Here is a 25808-nt window from a genome sequence, read left to right on the forward strand (position 1 = left end):
GACCAGGGCGCATAGAGCTCTAGTAAAAAGTAGTGCAGTATGTAGGGAATAGGGTGCCACTTGGGACAGTACCTTAGCCTCTCTGACCAGGCTCATAGTGACACTACTGCTGGGAGCAAGACTACCAAATACCTACAGGCACTTATTTGTATTTCTTAAAGGGGTTAAGACCGAAAATCATTAGTAAACAGTGACAGTGCTCTGAAATATCCAAAGTTCTACTGGCCTTGAAACCAAAAAAAATACACTACTGCACAAGAGGTGAGAAGGTGACTTCAGGTCTTTTAGTTCTATGAAATAAGATGTGCACCTACATGTCTATAAGTAACCTATTCTTTCACTAACCTACATGCCTCATATCCTGTCCTTACAGAAATATGGGTCTAGTTGCAGACACAAGCGCTAGAACTGGTACAAAAGGTGGAGGGCACCTCAAAAGCCTTTTATGTATCAACTGAAATGTGCTCCTACATGCCTAACACATTCTTTCTTTGGAGGGAAATGGGTTGAGCAGTTTGATGCCAGCTAGGGCAGGGTAGTCTTTGTGGAAAGGGGAAAATTGCATAAATGATTGTACACTACAGATTGAATTAGATGCTATAACTTCTAGTAGTAATCACACTGGAGGTCTGGATAAAAGTCTGTGTTCTCACGTGTAGACACGCACGAACACACACACACACACAGACACACACACACACACACACACACACACACACACACACACACACACACTATTGAGACTGGACTTGACTTGGCTTTGACATGAGAGTTAATAGATGGTTAATACATGTTCTATAACAGAGTCCCAGGCAGTCACATCCTTGCTGAAGAAAAGAGAGAAAAAGAAACAGAAAAAATAAATAAATAAAAATAAAACAGCAACAAATATTTGTATTTCCTTTCATTATCTATAAAGTTGTTCTCATTATGGTGGCGATCGCCATCATCGTAGATCAGATTAGTTCTTTGATATGTTTATAATGAAATCCATATGTCCCCACTATGGACCTTCTAATAGTGGTATGAAAACATTGTATTTCAGTTCATATGAAGGGGATCGTATAGGATGTAATTGAGTGTGACACATGTAAACAAGATTCTGAGGGTTCTACAGTAAGAATGCACACATAGGTTCTGAAATGAGAACAAAGCTAAAGATGTGTATCAAGAGACTCAGAGTAAGAGTGCTGATCTAGGATCAGGTCGCCCTTTTCCATGTAATGTTATTCATTGTGATCTAAAAGGCTAATCTGATCCTAAATCTTCTGTGTTCTAAATCAGGGTGAGACAGAATTCACCAGAGGGGGGCAGTGTAATGCATTGAAATGCCACATACGGACAAAATAACTCAAGACACAAGAACATGATCTGTTGACCATTACTTCAATACATGCTTTTAAAATCTGACACGCTCTCTGAAAGCTTTCCTCCTTTTCCTTTTCCTCCTCCTCATCCTCCTCTTCCTCTCTCTCTCTCTCTCTCTCTATTGCCTTTGATCTTGAAAAACAAAACGAAAGCGAGTGAAGGGGATAGTGAGTGAAAAGACGACAGGAGGGAGGGAGGGAGGGAATGAGGGATAATGGAGGGATAGAGAGAGGTTGTCAGACGGGTATTGTCTGTCTCTAGTTTAATGACCAGCGTCGTCGTAGAGACCACTCATCACCCAACCATACACCTGCCGGACAGACCAGCAGTTTACAATGGGTTAAAGGTCAGATAGGACATGAGGGGAGGGGAGAAGGGAGTGAGTCAGGGAGGATGGCGGATAAGAAGAAAGAGAAAGAGAGAAAGAGAGAGAGAGAGAGAGAGAGGGGGGGGGGGGTGTGTTGCAGTTCAAAGACAAAGTTAGTCCTCCTGAAGTTAGTATGCCTGACCTGTACGTACCGTTTTTCGGATGGGACGTTGAACAGGTGTCCTGACTCTCTGTGGTCACTAAAGATCCCATGGCACTTATCGTAAGAGTAGGGGTGTTAACCCCAGTGTCCTGGTTAAATTCCCAATCTGGCCCTCATACCATCATGGCCACCTAATCATCAACAGCTTCCAATTGGCTCATTCATCCTCCTCCTCTCCGCTGTAACTATTCCCCAGGTCGTTGCTGTAAATGAGAATGTGTTCTCAGTCAACTTACCTGGTAAAATAAAAAATATTTAAAAAGTGGGTGAGAGTTGGTCGTGCCTGGGCACTAGAACTTCAAAGTGTCCTTGACCTACTCACCGTACAGAGGATGAATCTTTATGAATGTTAGCTACATTTACCCGCTTGGGCGCAACAAAGTAGAAAAGTCACAGAGTTCACTCTGAAGTAAAACACATTTTTTTTTTAAGAAGTCTAGTTGACTAAAAGGAATGGAAAACCCCATATCCATCTAACACACTATCATCATCACCACTTTGTCTATGTTATGATGAACTGATAAACATCCTGAGCCTGTCTGTGTGTCTGTGTATATGCATGGACTGTGTTTGTAGGCCTGTCAAACTCTGTGGGAGGTTAAAAGTTGCTCGACTTCTATACATCCATAATGTCTTTGTCTGACAGTGTGTGTGCGTGTCATAGTGTGTGTGTGTGTGTGTGTGTGTGTGTGCATTTAGGTCAACCTGCTGTAAGCCTAAACAAAGCTCTAGTTCATGTTAACATGAACTGATAAAACAGAAAAATGCTTTTCAGAGAGAAGGGTTGAGGGGCGCAGGTTGTTGCAGAGATAGGGGTAGGTAGTGGATGAGTGTACGCACACACACACATGCACACACACGCGCGTGCACACACACACGCACGTTCAACGCGGGACTGTGAGTTGGAGGCCAGTCAGCAAAACGCAGACACCGCTAATAATCACAAAAACAACACATTAGAAAACGTATGGAGAGAGATGGAGGGAGGGATGGAGAGGGAGGGAGAGAGGGAGAGAGGGAGAGAGGGAGATAGGGAGAGAGGGAGAGAGGGAGGGAGAAGGAGAGGGAGTGAGAAAGAGGGAGAGAGAGAGAAAGAAAGAGGGAGAGGGAGAGAGATAGGAAGAGGGAGAGATAACTACCGTGGGATATGCGTCAACAGCAACCTTGGGAAAATCCTCTGCATTATCATTAACAGCAGACTAGTTCATTTCCTCAGTGAAAACAAAGTACTGAGCAAATGTCAAATTGGCTTTTTACCAAATTACCACCTATTCACCCTGCACACCCTAATTGACAAACAAACAAACCAAAACAAAGGCAAAGACTTCTCATGCTTTGTTGATTTCAAAAAAGCTTTTGACTCAATTTGGCATGAGGGTCTGCTATACAAATTGATGGAAAGTGTGGTTGGGGGAAAAACATACGACATTATAAAATCCATGTAATGTGGCAAAAAACACACACATTTCTTTCCACAGGGCCGTGGGGTGAGACAGGGATGCAGTTTAAGCCCCACCCTCTTCAACATATATATCAACGAATTGGCGAGGGCACTAGAACAGTCTGCAGCACCCAGCCTCACCCTACTAGAATCTGAAGTCAAATGTCTACTGTTTGCTGATGGCTGGTGCTTCTGTCACCAACCAAGGAGGGCCTACAGCAGCACCTAGATCTTCTGCACAGATTCTGTCAGACCTGGGCCCTGACAGTAAATCTCAGTAAGACAAACATAATGGTGTTCCAAAAAAGGTCCAGTTGCCAGGACCACAAATACAAATTCCATCTAGACACCGTTGCCCTAGAGCACACAAAAAACTATACATATCTCGGCCTAAACATCAGCGCCACAGGTAACTTCCACAAAGCTGTGAACGATCTGAGAGACAAGGCAAGAAGGGCCTTCTATGCCATCAAAAGGAACATAAAATTTGACATACCAATTAGGATCTGGCTAAAAATACTTGAATCAGTTATAGAACCCATTGCCCTTTATGGTTGTGAGGTCTGGGGTCTGCTCACCAACCAAGAATTCACAAAATGGGACAAACACCAAATTGAGACTCTGCATGCAGAATTCTGCAAAAATATCCCCCGTGTACAACGAAAAACACCAAATAATGCATGCAGAGCAGAATTAGGCCAATACCCGCTAATTATCAAAATCCAGAAAAGAGCCGTTAAATTCTATAACCACTTAAAATGAAGCGATTCCCAAACCTTCCATAACAAAGCCATCACCTACAGAGAGTTGAACTTGGAGAAGAGTCCCCTAAGTAAGCTGGTCCTGGGGCTCTGTTCACAAACACAAACAGACCCCACAGAGCCCCAGGACAACAACAACAACAACAACAACAACACAATTAGACCCAACCAAATCATGAGAAAACAAAAAGAGAATTACTTGACACATTGGAAAGAACAAACAAAAAAACAGAGCAAACTAGAATGCTATTTGGCTCTAAACAGAGAATACACAGTGGCAGAATACCTGACCACTGTGACTGACCCAAACTTAAGGAAAGCTTTGACTATGTACAGGCTCAGTGAGCATAGTCTTGCTATTGAGAAAGGCCGCCGTAGGCAGACCTGGCTCTCAAGAGAAGACAGGGTATGTGCACACTGCCCACAAAATGAGGTGGAAACTGAGCTGCACTTCCTAACCTCCTGCAAAATGTATGACCATATTAGAGACACATATTTCCCTCAGATTACAGCGATCCACAAAGAATTCGAAAAAACTAACCACATTTTGATAAACTCCCTTATCTACTGGGTGAAAAACCACAGTGTGCCATCACAGCTGCAAGATTTGTGACCTGTTGCCACAAGAAAAGGGCAACAAGTGAAGAACAAACACCATTGTAAATACAACCCATATTTATGTTTATTTATTTTCCCATTTGTACTTTAACTATTTGCACATTGTTACAACACTGTATATATACATAATATGACATTTGAAATGTCTTTATTATTGTGGAATTTCTGAGTGTAATGTTTACTGTTAATATTAATTGTTTATTTCACTTTTGTTTACAATCTACTTCACTTGCTTTGGCAATGTTAACATACGTTTCCCAGGCCAATAAAGCTCTTAAATTGAAATTGAAATTGAATTGAATTGAGAGAGGGAGAGAGTACAGTGTGCTCAAAGAGTTCTTGAAGCGCCTGCTCTGATAATCTCAGTGTGCGATCAGTCACAATGTGTGTGTGTGTTTTTGCGTGTGTGTTTGTGTCTAGAAGACCCTCCATCTGCTCATCAGCATCATCACTACCGCCTCCATCCCCTCATCTCATCTTCTCCTCCCCTCTGTCTCTTTATCTGTCTATGTATCTCTCTCCCTTCCTCCCTCTCTGAGATGGGATTACGGCAAGGAATTCGGTCAAGCAGGGGGTCCAGTGACGTACTCTTTCATCGAGGGGCCCAAGAGGGATAGAGGAAGATAGAGAAAGAGGGAGTTCACTATCCTCTCATGTTTAACCCCCTACTGGCTCTGTGCAGAAGTTAGCTTAATCTCTTAAAGACTTTTAGTACAACAACTATACACATTCTATTACACTGATCCTCTGTGTATTTGTACAAGATCAGCAACTGATTTTGACTAAAGAAGCACTAAGGCCACAAGGCTTTGATGATCTCAAATCCACACAGCTTTGCATTGTTTAATTTCCTACCTCTCCATTTCTCTCTCTCTTTCTTCCCCAAAGTGAAGACACATGTTTCAGGGCCCTGGGTCTTGGTGTGGTCCCTGGGGGCCCGAGGCCCTAAGCAGATGAAAGCCTGGTGTTGATGTTAGCAATGCTTAACACAAAGCATCCTGTTGTCCCTCCGCGACCTCTCACCGCTGGTAGATACGGATGTTCTCTCTCTCTCTCTCTCTCTCTCTCTCTCTCTCTCTCCCTCCCTCCCTCCCCCTCCCACCCTCCCACCCTCCCTTTCTCGAGGAACTACAGGACTCTAAGTCCTTACACTCTGCTGGCGTGTCCATGTGTAAGAGGCTTTTTTTCCTATGGATAGAGGCTAAGGGTTAGGCTAGTAGGATATGGATAGAGATTGGGCTGAGATATGGGGGGTATCTGTATGTATCAGTGTGTGTGTCCTATCTACAGATGTATGGTCCTTATAGATGATAAATGGGATAGATTTTACTGTCTATATGTATCCCTGCCAGCTGATCCTCCTCTGAGCCTCTAAATGGACATGCTCCAATATGTCACAGTATTATTTATTACATTAAGGCATTTAATTAATAATCCAATTGGAAATCACTCGATGGTGCTGTCCTAGTATTGTATGGCATCATTGATTCAGAGACAGCTAAGACAAAGGGTGGAGGTGGAAATGTACATGGAGAATGACATAGTGCAGCTGGCACGGCGTCCATTTTGGAGGGTGTAACTTGGGCCGAGATGACTAAGCGATATGTACACTCTTAGAATAAAAGCAAATATCTACAACCTAAAAAGGTTATTCGGCTGTCCTCATATGAGAACCCGTTGAGGAACCCTTTTTGATTCTAGGTAGAACCCTTTTGGATTCCATGTAGAACCCTTTCCACAAAGCGCGTAACACAGACCCCAAAAGGTTTCTACCTGGAACCAAAACGGGTTATCTTATGGGGACAGACAAAGAACCCTTTTGGAACCCTTTTTTTTCTAAGAGTGTAGGATGGATGGCTAAGGTAGAGGTAGGATGTCTTTTTCCTGAGAGACTGATCCCCATTTATGGTTATGGTTGTTGGGTGGTAGGCTTATCTGATCCTAGATATGTGGTTAATAGTTGTGGTCCTCTGTAGCTCAGCTGGTAGAGCACGGCGCTTGTAACGCCAAGGTAGTGGGTTCGATCCCCGGGACCACCCATACACAAAAATGTATGCACGCACGACTGTAAGTCGCTTTGGATAAAAGCGTCTGCTAAATGGCATATTATTATTATTATAGTGGCATGCTTCCATTGGAATTGGGAAATAGGATTATACCCTGTAGGGCTTAGATACTGATCTCATATCAATTTTGGCATTTCATCCCATGGTTATGGTTATTATAATGGTAGGCTAATCTGATCCTAGATCTGTGGTTTAGAAGACAAACCTCCACTCAAACATGCTTCCAGTACATGCCCCCAGGTGATATAATCAGATTTTCGATCTGTGGTAAATACCTACGTCTACCTCAAGTGTGCTTTTAAATTTCCGCCTAGAGAAACTGACCTAATGTCTTGTTTCTTCTAAAGTCCCCCTTGTGGTTGAAGTCTATGGTAGTCTTATCTGATCCTAGATCTGTGGTTAAGACAAATACCTCAAACGTACCTTTAGTACTGGAGAAAACTGAGCAGAGACAAACCAACACCCTCCACTTAGGATTAGCGTTAAACAATAAGAGTGTGTGTGGAGCGTAATATAGTTGGCACTATGTTATTTGCTGCAAGGCCTCTATCCGTGTGTCTGTGTAAGTGTAGCCTGCAGCCACACTGTGTGTCTGTGTTTGTGTACTGCCTCAGACAGCCCCTAGGTAATTGTTGTTTGGATACAGACTGGGTACCGTAGAGGTAGTAAGTAGGGTCTTGTGCTGGTAAGACTAGTATGTCAGATTGCTGAAAGCGCTAGGAGGCTAATAGGCTACAGAGACACAGACATGGACATGGGGACTAAGGCATACACACGTACTGTATAGACCAGGGCTGCCCAACCCTGTTCCTGGAGAGCTACCGTCCTGTAGGTTTTTGCTCCAACCCTAATCTAGCACACCTGATTCTAATAATTAGCAGGTTGATAAGATGAATCAGGTTAGTAACACCTGGAGTTGGAGCGAAAACCTACAGGAGGGTAGCTCTCCAGTAACAGGGTTGGGCAACCCTGGTATAGACCAACACAAACTGTGACAGCTCAATCTCTGGAGGTTGCGTTGGAATAGACACACTCACACACACACCGACAGCCACTCAGCACACCTAGGTCTGAGCCAACTGAGTGTGAGTTGTTTGAAGCCCACTGGCGAAGCTAAAACTATTACCTTTGATATCAGTTTATCTGACAACGTAAAAGCTATTTAGTGGATTAGAAAAGCAATGTGTGTGTGTGTGTTTGTGGAGCCTGTTAGCTTGCCAATAGAATTATAGCTGCACCTCACAGAATAAATAACCAGATAGATCAAGGCCATGAGAGACAAAACTGATCTAAAGGTGCACTCAGTCGGAGTAGACTAAACAGAGAGAGAGGAGGGGGGAGAGAGAGAGAGAGAGAGAGAGAGAGAGAGAGGCGGACAGAGGATATTTTCTCTGTCCCCTGGGCTAAACAGCTTGTTCTAACTGGAGGTGGGTATTGGAAATAGCATGATACAGTGGGGGAAAAAAGTATTTAGTCAGCCACCAATTGTGCAAGTTCTCCCACTTAAAAAGATGAGAGAGGCCTGTAATTTTCATCATAGGTACACATCAACTATGACAGACAAAATGAGATTTCTTTTCTCCAGAAAATCACATTGTAGAAATTTTTATGAATTTATTTGCAAATTATGGTGGAAAATAAGTATTTGGTCAATAACAAAAGTTTCTCAATACTTTGTTATATACCCTTTGTTGGCAATGACACAGGTCAAATGTTTTCTGTAAGTCTTCACAAGGTTTTCACACACTGTTGCTGGTATTTTGGCCCATTCCTCCATGCAGATCTCCTCTAGAGCAGTGATGTTTTGGGGCTGTCGCTGGGCAACACGGACTTTCAACTCCCTCCAAAGATTTTCTATGGGGTTGAGATCTGGAGACTGGCTAGGCCACTCCAGGACCTTGAAATGCTTCTTACGAAGCCACTCCTTCATTGCCCGGGCGGTGTGTTTGGGATCATTGTCATGCTGAAAGACCCAGCCACGTTTCATCTTCAATGCCCTTGCTGATGGAAGGACGTTTTCACTCAAAATCTCACGACACATGGCCCCATTCATTCTTTCCTTTACACGGATCAGTCGTCCTGGTCCCTTTGCAGAAAAACAGCCCCAAAGCATGATGTTTCCACCCCCATGCTTCACAGTAGGTATGGTGTTCTTTGGATGCAACTCAGCATTCTTTGTCCACCAAACACGACAAGTTGAGTTTTTACCAAAAAGTTATATTTTGGTTTCATCTGACCATATGACATTCTCCCAATCCTCTTCTGGATCATCCAAATGCACTCTAGCAAACTTCAGATGGGCCTGGACATGTACTGGCTTAATAATAATAATAAAAATAATATGCCATTTAGCAGACGCTTTTATCCAAAGCGACTTACAGTCATGCGTGCATCCATTTTTGTGTATGGGTGGTCCCGGGGTTCGAACCCACTACCTTGGCGCTACAAGCGCCGTGCTCTACCAGCTGAGCTACAGAGGACCACCTTAAGCAGGGGGACACGTCTGGCACTGCAGGATTTGAGTCGTAGTGTGTTACTGATGGTAGGCTTTGTTACTTTGTTCCCAGCTCTCTGCAGGTCATTCACTAGGTCCCCCCGTGTGGTTCTGGGATTTTTGCTCACCGTTCTTGTGATCATTTTGACCCCACGGGGTGAGATCTTGCGTGGAGCCCCAGATCGAGGGAGATTATCAGTGGTCTTGTATGTCTTCCATTTCCTAATAATTGCTCCCACAGTTGATTTCTTCAAACCAAGCTGCTTACCTATTGCAGATTCAGTCTTCACAGCCTGGTGCAGGTCTACAATTTTGTTTCTGGTGTCCTTTGACAGCTCTTTGGTCTTGGCCATAGTGGAGTTTGGAGTGTGACTGTTTGAGGTTGTGGACAGGTGTCTTTTATACTGATAACAAGTTCAAACAGGTGCCATTAATACAGGTATCGAGTGGAGGACAGAGGAGCCTCTTAAAGAAGAAGTTACAGGTCTGTGAGAGCCATAAATCTTGCTTGTTTGTAGGTGACCAAATACTTATTTTCCACCATAATTTGCAAATAAATTCATTAAAAATCCTACAATGTGATTTTCTGGATTTTTTTCTCTCAATTTGTCTGTCATAGTTGACGTGTACCTATGATGAAAATTACAGGCCTCTCTCATCTTTTTAAGTGGGAGAACTTGCACAATTGGTGGCTGACTAAATACTTTTTTTCCCCACTGTATGTTCCTACAATGTTTTCTTTGGACCATGCCTGCAAGTGTTAAATCCCCAGATAATGACTAATGTTATTCAACTTGACCATATAATTCAATGTTCTGTCCTGTAGCCATACCTAATGATTAAACATCACATTAATTGTTGGGTACATTAGAATGATACATCATGGGTGTGATACAGATACTGTCAATTATAAATAATCTGCTTTGGCAAAGGGAGAAGGTCTGAATGAGGCTTGAGGCGTTGAAAACAGCCTTCCTGAAAACCTACCTAATTCATCTAAATCTATGCACACCACATCAGAGCACCACAAACGTTTTGGCACGAGAGGTGTCTAGGATATCTTTCGGGAGGACATGAGTCAGGATGGAACTCTCCACTCCACTTTCATTAATTTCATCCCTGCATCCTCTTATTCCGTCCATTATTCTTTCACTCCATCACCAGTTCCTTCTCCTATTCTTGCACTTGTTTATTCTCTGTGTGGGGTAAGAAGCCTAGTGATAACGTGAGGGTATGAGCCCTTCTAGTTCACACCTCCTGCAACATGACAGCTGAGTGGTCTACATGGTAAATCTCCCGAGTGGCGCAGTGGTCTAAGGCACTGCATCGCAGTGCTAGCTGTGCCACTAGAGATCCTGGTTCGAATCCAGGCTCTGTTGTAGCTCGCCACGACCGGGAGACCCATGGGGCGGTGCACAATTGGTCCAGGGTAGGGGAGGGAATGGCCGGCAGGGATGTAGCTCAGTTGGTATAGCATGGTGTTTGCAACGCCAGGGTTGTGGGTTTGATTCCCACGGGGGGCCAGTATGAAAAATAAAAAAATCATGTATGCACTCACTAACTGTAAGTTGCTCTGGATAAGAGCGTCTGCTAAATTACTAAAATGTAAGGACATGGTTATTTTCTGCGGTAGACAGTAGCTATCAGTACCACTACATTGTGAACCCACCCGGCGCTGTATTACAACCCTATACCCCGCTAACTTAGAGGGTCTTCACACATCCTAGACTTTTCATAAAAATACCCTCGGCTACACATATACTGTAATCTTGCGAACCATGTGTTTGATGCCATTCCATTTACTCCATTCTGGCCATTATTACGAGCCATCCTCCCCTCAGCAGCCTCCACTGCTCCGGAGGTAATGCACGACACTCATCCGACAGTTGCCCACCTCTAAGCAGGGCAGTGTGAGCACAATTGTCTCGTTGAGCAAATGCTCTTACAGTAAAAATTGTAATAGTATAGCAATGTTTTTGAAACAGATGAAATGTACAGTCATTTTCCTAATTTTTTAGACTTGTTTTATTAAGTTTCTACCTGAAAATATAGTAGCAGCCTGTTACATTCTGAAATTGTCGCCGTAGCTTTAAATCTCAACAGTGTTTTGTTTTTGTGCTTGACTGCACTTAGCCTAATAGCTCTATTGTCAGCTAATTTAATGTGTATGGATGAGAAACTAAACCCTTTAATTGTCTGCACATGCTTGTAGATTTTATTGTTATTCAAGAGTGTAATATGGTTTGGTTGCATTAGTCAATATTGTAATATGTTTTAGAAGATAAGTTGCTCGGATTGTTAAATAGTTTGTGCTTAATGGCCAGTGGCTACTGTGATATTTACAGTACATTTGAGCTGCGGACCGAGAATGTCGCATTGCCAGCCACAATGAAAGGTACGGAAAGGATGTAATGTGAATTGAAAAGTAGAATTCTCTTTCGCCACCTGGCTCCTCAGTCTCTCCTTCATATCTCGTAGTGGGAATAGGGCCTTAATGTCAAACTCCTTAGTGTCACACACATCAGCAGCAGTAAGTACTTTCTACACATGTCAGGTAAAACATCAGATGTTCCTTTCTTCTATTCATCTGATCATAAATCAACCAACCGTAAAAAAGGCACTGTTTTTATTTGTTTGTTTATCCCCTCCCCGTATCAAAACAATTCTTGTTGGCAAGAGGGTGAGGTGTAGTTATAGGATAAGTCACAAATTGCACCCTATTCCCTATGTAGTACACTACTTTTGACCACCAGGGTCTATAGAGCTCTGGTCAAACGTAGTGCACTATGTAGGGAATAGGGTGCCATTTGAGACGCGCACAAAGTGATACAGGGACATGATCTGGTCATGTTTTGTTAGAGGCTTGAGGGTGAGGGGCGGGGTGTAGGTAGGGGTGTAGGGGGAGGGGAGTGATAATGGATAGGGGTGGGGCATGTGTCACTAGTGTTCCTCCCCCTGGCATTTAGAATTTGGGAGTGTGTGTGTGTGTGTGTGTGTGTGTGTGTGTGTGTGTGTGTGTGTGTGTGTGTGTGTGTGTGTGTGCATGTGCGTGTGTGTGTGTTTGTGTCTAATTCTCTCAGATCAGGGACAGGTAAGGTAATTGACTATGACTATTCCTAGCCTGCAGGTATCAACTTCAGCAAAGGGCTGAACACAGCTAGACAGGTATTGTTAGGACCTGTTGAGCTTGGACTCTCCTATATACTGTAGATGATGACAGAAGAGTAGATAAATCAGCCCTCACTGCAGCAACAGCAGAGGATATTGTTCTTGCAGTATTAAAGTAATTATCTGCGTAGGTGTGCAAAGAATGTCTGGCTAATGTCTATGTATCTTTTTAGAATGACTGATTTGTTTACACTCATAAATTATAAAGGTCAGTTGGTGCTTGAGGGATCTAAATAAGATATTAAAACAAAAAAATGTTGATATTAGTGCGTAGGCACGCTTTTAAAGGAGAGTTGAAGTGTGTTAGTATGTATGTGTGTGTGTATGTATGTGTGTATGTGCGTGCGTGTGTGCATGTGTGTATCTGACCAAAAAATTAAATATATATAAAATGTATAACACCCTTGCTTTTCTTGAAATAACCCTTGCACTTTCTTTTATTACTAGCACTGATTTAATGATAGCTACTTTCCTAAGGAAAAATTATGAATGCACTAACTTTTTGAATGCACTAATTGTAAGTCGCTCTGGATAAAAGCACCTGCTAAATGACTGAAATGTAAAATGTAAAATGTACTGTTAATATATGACCTACACCGCAACAATAACTCAACACAACTAATGTTTAGGTTGTTGGAGAAGAAAAACATGTAATTTGACCAAAGCCGTCATTTCTGAAGATGACTACAGTGGCTTGCGAAAGTATTCACCCCCCTTGGCATTTTTCCTATATTGTTGTCATACAACCTGGAATTACAATAGATTTTTGGGGGTTTGTATCATTTCATTTACACAACATGCCTATCACTTTGAAGATGCAAAATATTTTTTCTTGTGAAACAAACAAGAAATAAGACAGAAAAACAGAAAACTTGAGCTTGCATAACTATTCACCCCCCAAAGTCAATACTTTGTAGAGCCACTTTTTGCAGCAATTACAGCTGCAAGTCTCTTGGGGTATGTCTCTATAAGCTTGGCACATCTCGCCACTGGGATTTTTGCCCATTCATCAAGACAAAACTGCTCCAGCTCCTTCAAGTTGGATGGGTTCCGCTGGTGTACAGCAATCTATAAGTCATACCACAGATTCTCAATTGGATTGAGGTCTGGGCTTCGACTAGGCCATTCCAAGACATTTAAATGTTTCCCCTTAAACCACTCGAGTGTTGCTTTAGCAGTATTCTTAGGGTCATTGTCCTGCTGGAAGGTGAACCTCCGTCCCAGTCTCAAATCATGTTTTTTCGCGTTATTTGTCATTTATTCTGTACATAATGTTTCTGCCACTGTCTCTTACGACCAAAAGGAGCTTCTAGATATCAGGACAGTGATTACTCACCTCGTATTGGACGAAGATTTTTTATTCAACGAGTCGGACGCGAAGGATATCCTACAGACACCCGACAAGGCCCAAATCCCCGTCATTCACTTGAGAAAGAGACGGAGATATCGTGGACGTAGATCGGGGTGCCTTGTAAGGATCCGACGGCGAGCGAGTAAATTGCCTCTTCCATCAATCCTATTAGCCAATGTTCAATCACTTGATAACAAATTGGACGACCTACGATTACGATTATCCTACCAACGGGACATTAAAAACTGTAATATCTTATGTTTCACCGAGTCGTGGCTGAACGACGACATGGACAACATACAGCTGACGGGATATACGCTACATCGGCAGGATAGAACGGCTGACTCCGGTAAGACAAGGGGTGGCGGTCTGTGTATATTTGTAAACAACAGCTGGTGCACAAAATCCAATACTAAGGAAGTCTCAAGGTTTTGTTCGCCTGAGGTAGAGTATCTCATGATAAGCTGTAGACCACACTATTTACCGAGACTTTCATCTATATTTTTCGTAGCTGTCTATCTACCACCACAAACCGATACTGGCAGTAAGATTGCACTCAATGAGATGTATAAGGTCATTAGTAAACAGGAAAACGCTTATCCAGAGGCAGCACTCCTAGTGGCCGGGGACTTTAATGCAGGGAAACTTAAATCCGTTCTACCTCATTTCTACCAGCATGTTAAATGTGCAACCAGAGGGAAAAAAAACTCTAGACCACCTTTACTCCACACACAGAGACGCATACAAAGCTCTCCCTCGCCCTCCATTTGGCAAATCTGACCATAACTCTATCCTCCTGATTCCTGCTTATAAGCAAAAACTAAAGCAGGAAGCACCAGTGACTCGGTTAATAAGAAAGTGGTCAGATGACGCAGATGCTAAGCTACAGGACTGTTTTGCTAGCACAGACTTGAATATGTTCCGGGATTCTTCAGATAGCATTGAAGAGTACACCACATCAGTCACTGGCTTCATCAATAAGTGCATCGGTGACGTCGTCCCCACAGTGACCGTACGTACCCCAACCAGAAGCCATGGATTACAGGCAACATCCGCACTGAGCTAAAGGGTAGAGCTGCCGCTTTCAAGGAGCGGGACTCTAACCCGGAAGCTTATAAGAAATCCCGCTATGCCCTCCGACGAACCATCAAACAGGCAAAATGTCAATACCGGACTAAGATTGAATCGTACTACACCGGCTCTGACGCTCATCGGATGTGGCAGGGCTTGAAAACTATTACAGACTACAAAGGGAAGCACAGCCACGAGCTGCCCAGTGACACAAGCCTACCAGACAAGCTAAATCACTTCTATACACGCTTCGAGGCAAGCAACACTGAAGCATACATGAGAGCACCAGCTGTTCCAGATGACTATATGATCACGCTCTCCGTAGCCGATGTGAGTAAGACTTTTAAGCAGGTCAACATTCACAAGGCCACAGGGCCAGACGGATTACCAGGACGTGTACTCTGAGCATGTGCTGACCAACTGGCAAGTGTCTTCACTGACATTTTCAACATGTCCCTGACTGAGTCTGTAATACCAACATGTTTCAAGCAGACCACTATAGTCCCTGTGCCCAAGGACACTAAGATAACCTGCCTAAATGACTACCGACCCATAGCAATCACGTCTGTAGCCATGAAGTGCTTTGAAAGGCTGGTCATGGCTCACATCAACACCATTATCCCAGAAACCCTAGACCCACTCCAATTTGCATATTGCCCCAACAGATCCACAGATGATGCAATCTCTATTGCACTCCACACTGCCCTTTCCCACCTTGACAAAAGGAACACCTACGTGAGAATGCTATTCATTGACTACAGCTCAGCGTTCAACACCATAGTGTCCTCAAAGCTCATCAATAAGCAAAGGATCCTGGGACTAAACACCTCCCTCTGCAACTGGATCCTGGACTTCCTGACGGGCCGCCCCCAGGTGGTAAGGGTAGGTAACAACACATCTGCCACGCTGATCCTCAACACGGGGGCCCCTCAGGGGTGCGTGCTCAGTCCCCTCCTATACTCCCTGTTCACCCATGACTGCATGGCCAGGCACGACTCCAACACCATCATTAAGTTTGCTGATGACACAACAGTGGTAGGCCTGATCACCGACAACGATGAGAAAGCCTATAGGGAGGAGGTCAGAGACCTGGCCGTGTGGTGCCAGGAAAACAACCTCTCCCTCAACGTGATCAAGACAAAGGAGATGATTGTGGACTACAGGAAAAAAAAGAGGACTGAGCATGCCCCCATTCTCATCGACGGGGCTGTAGTGGAACAGGTTGAGAGCTTCAAGTTCCTTGGTGTCCACATTACCAACAAACTATCATGGTCCAAACACACCAAGACAGTCGTGAAGAGGGCAGGACAAAGCCTATTCCCCCTCAGGAGACTGAAAAGATTTGGTATGGGTCCTCAGATCCTCAAAAAGTTCTACAGCTGCACCATCGAGAGCATCCTGACTGGTTACATCACCGCCTGGTATGGCAACTGCTCGGCCTCCGACCGCAAGGCACTACAGAGGGTAGTGCGTACGGTCCAGTACATCACTGGGGCCAAGCTTCCTTCCATCCAGGACCTCTATACCAGGCGGTGTCAGAGGAAGGCCCTCAAAATTGTCAAAGACTCCAGCTACCCTAGTCATAGACTGTTCTCTCTGCTACCACACGGCAAGCGTTAACAGAGCGCCAAGTCTAGGTCCAAAAGGCTTCTCAACAGCTTCTACTCCCAAGCAATAAGACTCCTGAACAGCTAATCATGGCTACCCGGACTATTTGCACTGCCCCCCCACCCCCACCCCATCCCCCTCTTTTACGCTGCTGCTACTCTGTTAATTATTTATGCATAGTCACTTTAACTCTACCCACATGTACATATTACCTCAATTACCTCGACTAGCCGGTGCCCCCGCACATTGACTCTGCACCGGTACCCCCCTGTATATAGCCTCCCTACTGTTATTTTACTGCTGCTCTTTAGTTATTTGCTTTTAAATAAAATAAAATAATAAAAAATGCATTGTTGGTTAAGGGCTTGTAAGTAAGCATGTCACTGTAATGTCTACATCTGTTGAATTCGGCGCATAAAATTGGATTTGATTTGATTTTAAATCTCTGGAAGACTGAATTTCCCTGTATTTAGCACCATCCATCATTCCTTCAATTCTGACCAGTTTCCCAGTCCCTGCCGATGAAAAAATCTCCACAGCATGATGCTGCCACCACCATGCTTCACTGTGGGGATGGTGTTCTCGGGGGGATGAGAGGTGTTGGGTTTGCGCCAGACATAGCGTTTTCCTTGATGGCCAAAAAGCTCAATTTTAGTCTCATCTGACCAGACTACCTTCTTCCATATCTCCCACATGCCTTTTGGCGAACACCAAACGTGTTTTCTTATTTTTTTCTTTAAGCAACGGCTTTTTTTCTGGCCACTCTTCCGTAAAGCCCAGCTCTTCCGTAAAGCCCAGCCCAGCTCTGTGTATGGCTTAAAGTGGTCCTATGGACAGATACTCCAATCTCCGCTGTGGAGCTTTGCAGCTCCTTCAGGGTTATCTTTGGTCTCTTTGTTGCTTCTCTGATTAATGCCCTCCTTGCCTGGTCCGTGAGTTTTGTTGGGCGGCCATCTCTTGGCAGGTTTGTTGTGGTGCCATATTCTTACCATTTTTAAATAATGGATGTAATGGTGCTGTGGGATGTTCAAAGTTTTGGATATTTTTTTATAACCCAACCCTGATCTGTACTTCTCCACAACTTTGTCCCTGACCTGTTTGGAGAGCTCCTTGGTCTTCATGGTGCCGCTTACTTGGTGGTGCCCCTTGCTTAGTGATGTTGCAGAGTCTGGGGCTTTCAGAACAGGTGTATATATACTGAGATCATGTGACACTTAGATTGCACACAGGTGGACTTTATTTAACTAATTATGTGACTTCTGAAGGTAATTGGTTGCACCAGATCTTATTTAGGGGCTTCCTAGCAAAGGGGTTGAATACATATGCACCACTTTTCCGTTATTTATTTTTTAGAATTCTTTGAAATACGTTTTTTTTTTCATTTCACTTCACCAATTTGGACTATTTTGTGTATGTCCATTACATGAAATCCAAATAAAAATCAATTTAAATTACAGGTTGTAATGCAACAAAATAGGACAAATACCTTTGCAAGGCACTGTACAGCATGTAGACTTTGTACCTTTTCTTACCCCATTGGTTGTGGTAAAAATGACAAGGCACAGTGCTAACATCCACTTTTGTATTGGCCTCAACTCCTGTAACAGTCCAGAACACTACATTTTACTGAGAGTGTGCTTATACCAGACTTTCAATGCAACAGTATGTGTTTTCTGACTTTGTTTTGCAAGAACCCCAACTACCTTCTAGTACTTAAAGTATTTGACCAGGGTCTGCTGCGTCTTTGAACTTTGTAAAACAACACATTTCATTGTACCTATCCGGTGTATGTGAAATAAAACATCATAAAAAAAAGAAGTGTGGACGAGAAGCTAAGATAGTGCCTCCTGTAGTAGGAGAGGAAGAATAGATGTGTGACTCGTTTATCAAAATGTGTCTTTTGGCAGAAATGCCTTCTGGAATGTGAACTTTCATGTGCCTTAATAACAAACTTGTATGCCATCTGTAAATACGAATACAATTGTTAAATTACGAGCCTAGTTGGTTTAGCCACGGAAAAAGACAGGAACCTTCCCGCTAGCCATGATTGGCTGAGATAATGGATGGGCTGGACATGCCGAGAGATGAGTTTGGATTGGTCTTCCATGTAGAACGCTTCTGTCTATAAAATGAGCTGCTCAGTATGTGTAGGTAATCCTTTCTAACGTGGCTTTTTTTAAAGATATCACGAAGAACTGCTAAAGTGTTGCTAATGCTCTCCACTTTCTGGAGGACCGAGTTTTGAAATCAGTGGAATGTCCGGTGGAAGCAGAGTATGATAGCTAAGGAGATGGAGAAAGTTCTGGCATTTCATTACAAAAATGCGGAGGGAGTCAAAAAGAGAACACACAGAAGGCTGTTGTATAAAACACCTGTCTCCGGATTACATCTTCAAACTAAGGGCAACCATGGCATCCGTGACAGGGAGGGAGAAGCGTTCGTCCATGTATATGGGGCGGCAGGTAGCTTAGTGGTTAAGAGTGTTGTGCCAGTAACTGAAAGGTCGCTGGTTCTAATCCCCGAGCCGACTAGGTGAAAAATCTGTCAATGTGCCCTTGAGCAAGGCACTTAACCCTAATTGCCCCTGTAAGTTGCTCTGGATAAGAGCGTCTGCTAAATGACAAAAAATGTATGTGGGTAAAAGAGTCTAGCTAGCTACATTTCCAGATATCATAAGTTTCTAATTTTGTCAGAAAGTCATTTTCATTGCAAGTTAAAGCATACTTTTAGCTAGCTAGCTAACGTTAGCTGGCTGGCTCACTAGCTAACGTTACGTGTATGATCTATATAGTAATATTATTTGTATCTCAGAGCCATTTGCATTGCTAGTTATAGCCTAATGTTACTAACATTGAACCTAGTTGGTTTGCTTTAGCTACCTGCATATTCATGCAGGGTAGTAACGTTATGAGTTGGGATTATGGTTAATTGTTTAGCAAGCTAGCTAGCTAGCTAGCTACACGTCTAAACAAAAGACTCCACTATGCAAGTAGCCATTTCACTGTACCGTTTACACCTTCTGTATCTTGTGCGTGTGACAAATAAACTTAGATTTTATTTGATATAGTGTGTGTTTACCAGAGACGGTAATGTGAAGAACAACATGACCTGCACCAAAGTCAAATAAGGATATAACGTTAGGCCAATGAGACAGTGTCCGAGTTCTAAAATCCTCCAGTAGAATGCCCTGCTTTTATTTAGTCACACTCACAACCGTAAGCTGTTTTCTGTAATTAGCTCGCCATTAATTGTAAATAATGATCTTGTTGTGAGTTTATTTTCCTGTAATAATTAATACAAATGAGCTAAAGTTAAGATGGTGTCAGCTATATGATATGGTCATTATTTGAACTGGCTAGCCAGCTAACTTAACATTAGCTAGCTAGCTAACAAGCTAGAAATGAACCAAAACATTGTTTAGAAAGTTGCTTTTAGTTGCCTGGTTTGCTAGATTGACATATAATAAATTAATTTTTAAACGGATATGTTTATTGGTGTTAAAATACACCAGTTATGCTATTTTGAACCACCATGCAGCCTGTTGTTTTTGTGTTTATACTTTTTCATAACAACAACGACAAGTTTGATGTCGGACGACAATAGAATGTTCATGATATCACTGCGACAACAGTCTACAGACATGTCGATAGGTGTAGTATAAACCAGCCTTTAGTCTTGAAATCTGTGGTTGTTTAGTACACTACCGTACTCACTCTGTTTAGCACATGGCCTCACATGTGAATCCTTAAAGAGATAGGTGGTGCTAAGGCTTAAGAGGGTGTTAACGATGCTGAATGGGTGTGGACAAAGAAGAGCTCTCCAGTAGGTGTACTAAAACATTCAAGGGCCATTTTATCAAGTTTATCAACTTTCAAAGCAGAATTACTTTCCCATTGTTCCTCAACTGTAGTGTATGATATACCATTTTGTAGCTTTGAGTCTGTACTTTTATCCAATGTAAAAAAAACATCATTTCAAATGTTGCTACATAAGACCAAATCGAGCCGGTCGGTCACAGATAGGGATAGAGAATATAGAGATATTTTCATGTCTTACCCTGCTGCCTTTCTCTGGGTTACAATTGCATCCCCCACTACAGTCCAACCCATTACACGGTTCTCCTGTAGTCCCCTGGAGAGAGAGAGAGAGAGAGAGAGAGAGACCGTTAGTATTACATTATATACTGTATGCCATTAAGCAGACACTTTTATCCAAAGCGACTTGAGGCGTGAATACATTTTCATATGGTTGGCCTTAGTGGGAATCAAACCCGCAAGCCCCATGCTATCCCCATGCTCTACCAACTGAGCCACACGAGAGCGAGAGAGAGAGAGAGAGAGAGAGAGAGAGAGAGAGAGAGAGAGAGAGAGAGAGAGAGAGAGAGAGAGAGAGAGAGAGAGAGAGAGAGAGAGAGAGAGACGCAGCGTGGAATCACAGCAGCATTTATTTTCCCTTTCATACTTCAAGTACTTGCACACTGTTACAACACTGTACATAGCCAATAATATAACATTTGAAATGTCTATATTCTTTTGTGAGTGTAATGTTTACTAATTCCATTGTTTATTTCCCTTTTGTTTATTGTCTATTCCATTTACTTTGGCAATGTAAACATATGTTTCCCATGCCAATAAAGCCCTTTGAATTGAATTGAGAGAGAGAGAGAGAGAGAGAGAGAGAGAGAGAGAGAGAACCACATACAGTACCAGGCTTAACCTCTAGGACTATACTTTCAAGTGCTGCATTTGATTTGATTTGCTTTGTCGGCTACAATTGAACCAATGGAATAATATAAAAAAGTAATAATAATATAAATAATATAAACACCAGCCAAGCTACGAATATTCATGCTTTTTGTTCAAGATGTGTAGTGCGTTTGATCGTGCCACTGAAACAAATACACAACATATTTAACATATTTTAAATGATCAGAAATAGAGAGAGAGAGAGACTGGGTGCCACATACCAGGCCAGTCTAACCACTATCTTATAAGTAGAGCTCTTACATGGGGAATACATATTGGATCTGCTATCACAGTTTATGGATCATGCGTCAACCTTAATGCAGCTTTTGTTCAAGATGTGGGTTTGATTTTGCCATTGAAATGAATACACATTTTCTACTTCTCCTCCAGCCTATTTCAATAATCACATCAAATCAAACTTTATTTATAAAGCACATTTCTTAAAGAAAGGGGATGCATTTCAAAGTGCTTAAATAAAATAATAAAATGTGAGAAAGATCAAAACTAGAAAAATTAAAATAGTAAAAAAATAATACTAATAACAGTGGACTGAGAGACACATAAAAAAAAAAGATATATAAAATGGGATAAAATAAATAAAATAGATAGTATTACTGAAAGCACCCTAAGTAAAGCACGGCTAAAAAGGTGTGTCTTAAGCTCCTTCTTACAAATGTCTACAATTTCTGAGGCCCTCAGATCCTCCAGCAGGCTGTTCCAAATGCCAGGACTGAAGTGGCTGAAGGCAGCCTCACCAAAAGTTTTGGTTCTGACCTTTGGAACAACTAAAAGGCCAGTGCCAGAGGATCTGAGGTACCGACAGGGCACATATCTTAAAAGCATGTCAGACATGTATTCATGTGCGAGGTCACCTGGTGCTTTAAAAAATAAATAAAGTCATTTTTAAATAAATTCTAAAATGAACAGGCAACCAATGCAGTGACTTTTAAGATAGGTGTATGTCTCAATAGTTGTGAGACCGCATCTTTGCACGTTATCCTTAGTTGCAATACGTACAACAATTTATAATCCGTCACACTATTAGTATAGATAAAATACATAAGCGATCTCACACATACCAAAGCCCATTCACAGAACAATGCGTATGCTCCTTTCTCTGAAACCAGAGAGGGGCAGAAAACAACATCTCATGTGAGAAGATACGAGACATCACAGCGTAGGTCTACATACAGAGTCTAAGCCTACTCATAAACAGCAAATCAGTCTGTCAGTCAGTCAATATTGAGACCGTCTGGGACAGGGAACAATGCAATATAGGTCCTTTCATAGAGGATTAAAACACCCCAGCAGCAGTCCATAGTCAGACTATTAACCAGGGATCTATCCTGGGCTAGGGGCTACTAGGGGCCAGCTAGGGGCTAGCTAGAGGTCAAGGGTCAGGGATGGCATTTCAATGCGATTAGGGATGAAAGGGTGTCGGTTGCGTTCTGGGGAGGTGAGCAGCCTGGTCTCATAGACTAGACGTAGCACAGTAAACAAAAATCTGGGACACTCAACTTAGTATATGTTACGTTTGGTATGGTTACATAAGAGAGAAGGTTATTGAAGGCAAAAACGAAAGGATGGTGGTTGGTCGGTGTTGATGGGTAGGCTTATAATGCAAACGTCTGTGTTCGTGATGGTAGTATGAGTGTATGTTATACCCCTCATCTATATTTAAGTACGTCATAGGGAGTAAGGCTGAGGTGAAAGGGTAGGGGATGTGAGAGGTGAAGGGACAGGGGTTAGAGTGCAAGGCCAAAGTTATATGGAATTAGCCCCAGGATCCCAGGGCCGCTGTAAGCAGATCACATGACGATGGTCCGTCTGGACTTAAAATGGAACTACAAAGGAACCATGGTGAAACCTCACAGTCTGTTGTGGTGTCTGGCCATACAGACGTGAGTGTGTGTGTGTGTACCACAAGGTGCATGGTGAACACCCCTACAGGTTGTTGCGGCTGAAACTCTGAGCAAACCCAGTCCCAGGCTCATAGATCATAGACTACTTCACATGACCAGCAGACATGTCACTAGCTACCTCCTCAAACTCTTGACCTCTCTCTTACAGGGGGGTTCTCTTTAACAAAGACAAGTGAAGGAGAGGGTGGGGTGGGGTGGGGGGGGGGGAGAGAGAAAGAGAGGGAAAGGGGGAAAGTCTGCCCTCTCTCCTTGGTACTGTTCTCCCTCTCTTTCCCTCACTCTTTCCTCTGATCTCCACACTCATCCTAATCGCAGTGACAGAAGCAGGGCAAGGTTACTCCACTGGAGAGAGAGAGAGGGGGAGAAAGAGAGGGGGGGGGGGAGAAGGAGAGAGAGAGAGACAGAGAGAGAGAGAGAGAGAGAGAGAGAGAGAGAAAGAGAGGGGGAGAAAGAGAGCGAGACAAAGAGAGGGGGAGAAAGAGAGAGAGAGCGAGAGAGAGAGAGAGAGAGAGAGAGAGAGAGAGAGAGAGAGAGAGAGAGAGAGAGAGAGAGAGAGAGAGAGAGAGAGAGAAAGAAAGAAAGACAGAGAGAGAGTGAAAGAGAGAGAGAGAGAGACAGAGAGAGAAAGAGAGAGGCCATGGTCTCCACATGCTACTGCAGACATGTGCTCAGAGAAACACATGGACACACAGACATAGGCCTGTCATTGAACAAGGGATAAAACAGAAAGAGAGAAAAACAACACTGGGAGAGAAAGAAAGACAGAAATAAAAGAGAGCTGTCAAACATTTGTCATGGGACTCCCTCTCTCTATTCAGCTTCCAGCCCAGTCAAAATCCTCATGTGAATGTATCCTACCTCACATGTTGATGCCCTACTCTATTGGGTTCCCAGCCAAGCGTGTATGTGTGTGTGTGTGTGAGTGTCTTTTAAAGGATTCTCCATTAAAAGACACCACACCTTGACTTTCTTCTAGGGCTTTCTCTGCCTCCCTTTGAAAAGCCAGTGGGGGAGATGGACAATAGGGTGGAATTTAAGGAGTAATCTGCGGCCCCACACACACACTAGGATTGGGCGGTATCCAGATTTTCATACCGTCATACTGTACCATAACGGTGTATATGGTATTACAGGCAGAGCACACAAGGGCCGCTATTTCTTTCCAAACATAATATATACACTGTATATATACAGTACCAGTCAAAAGTTTGGACACACCTACTCATTCCAGGGGTTTTCTTTCTTTTTACTATTTTCTACATTGTAGAATAATAGTGAAGACATCAAAACTCTGAAATAACACATATGGAATCAAGTAGTAACCAAAAAATTAAAATATATTTTATATTTGAGATTCTTCAAAGTAGCCACTCTTTGCCTTGATGATAGCTTTGCACACTCTTGGCATTCTCTCAACCAGCTTCATGAGGTAGTCACTTGGAATGCATTTCAATTAACAGGTGTGCCTTGTTAAAAGTTAATTTGTGGAATTTCTTTCCTTCTTAATGTGTTTGAGCCAATCAGTTGTGTTGTGACAAGGTAGGGGTGGTATACAGAAGATAGCCCTATTTGGTAAAAGACCATGTCCATATTATGGCAAGAACAGCTCAAATAAGCAAAGAGAAACGACAGTCCATCATTACTTTAAGACATGATGGTCAGTCAATACGGAACATTTGAAGAACTTTTAAAGTTTCTTCAAGTGCAGTCGCAAAAACCACCAAGCGCTATGATGAAACTGCCACAGGAAAGGAAGACCAGAGTTACCTCTGCTGCAGAGGATAAGTTCATTAGAGTTACCAGCCTCAGAAATTGCAGCCCAGACACATCTCAACATCAACTGTTCAGTGGAGATGCGTGAATCAGGCCATCGTGGTCGAATTGCTGGAAAGAAACCACTACTAAAGGACACCAATAAGAAGAAGAGACTTGCTTGGGCCAAGAAACACGAGCAATGGACATTAGACCGGTGGAAATCTGTCCTTTGGTCTGATGAGTCCAAATCTGAGATTCTTGGTTCCAAACGCTGTGTCTTTGTGAAACGCAGAGTAGGTGAACGGATGATCTCCGCATGTGTGGTTCCCACCATGAAGCATGGAGGAGGATGTGTGATGGGTGGGGGAGCTTTACTGGTGACACTTTCTGTGATTTATTTAGAATTCAAGGCACACTTAACCAGCATGCCTACCACAGCATTCTGCAGTGATACACCATCCCATCTGGTTTGCGCTTAGTGGGATTATCATTTGTTTTTCAACAGGACACTGACCCAACACACCTCCAGACTGTGTAAGGGATATTTGACCAATAAGGAGAGTGATGGAGTGCTGCATCAGATGACCTGGCCTCCACAATCACCCGACCTCAACCCAATTGAGATGGTTTGGGATGAGTTGGACTGCAGAGTGAAGGAAAAGCAGCCAACAAGTGCTCAGCATATGTGGGAACTCATTCCATGTGAAGCTGGTTGAGAGAATTCCAAGAGAGTGCAAAGCTGTCATCAAGGCAAAGGGTGGCTACTTTGAAAAATCTAAAATCTAAAATATATTTTGATTTGTTTAACACTTTTTTGGTTACTACATGATTCCAGGAGGGGATTGATAGTCACTGCTGAAGGTTAGCAAACCACATGCATAGCTAGAGCCCTGAGCTGGAGATCATTTAT

The 25808-nt window shown here is 43.0% G+C and overlaps 1 protein-coding gene across 1 annotated transcript in view; it reads right to left on the reverse strand.

Moving 5' to 3' along the window:
• Positions 1 to 20602, reverse strand: part of LOC121571275 (collagen alpha-6(IV) chain) — a 105652-nt gene extending 85050 nt beyond the window's left edge. Inside the window, exon 1 of the mRNA XM_041882644.2 lies at positions 20533 to 20602. The gene's annotated coding sequence lies outside the window, so the exon portion shown is untranslated. The remainder of the gene's footprint in view (positions 1 to 20532) is intronic.
• Positions 20603 to 25808: the final 5206 nt, after the last annotated feature.

The sequence above is a fragment of the Coregonus clupeaformis genome, chromosome 8 (assembly GCF_020615455.1).
Source record: "Coregonus clupeaformis isolate EN_2021a chromosome 8, ASM2061545v1, whole genome shotgun sequence".
Lineage (NCBI taxonomy): Eukaryota > Metazoa > Chordata > Actinopteri > Salmoniformes > Salmonidae > Coregonus > Coregonus clupeaformis.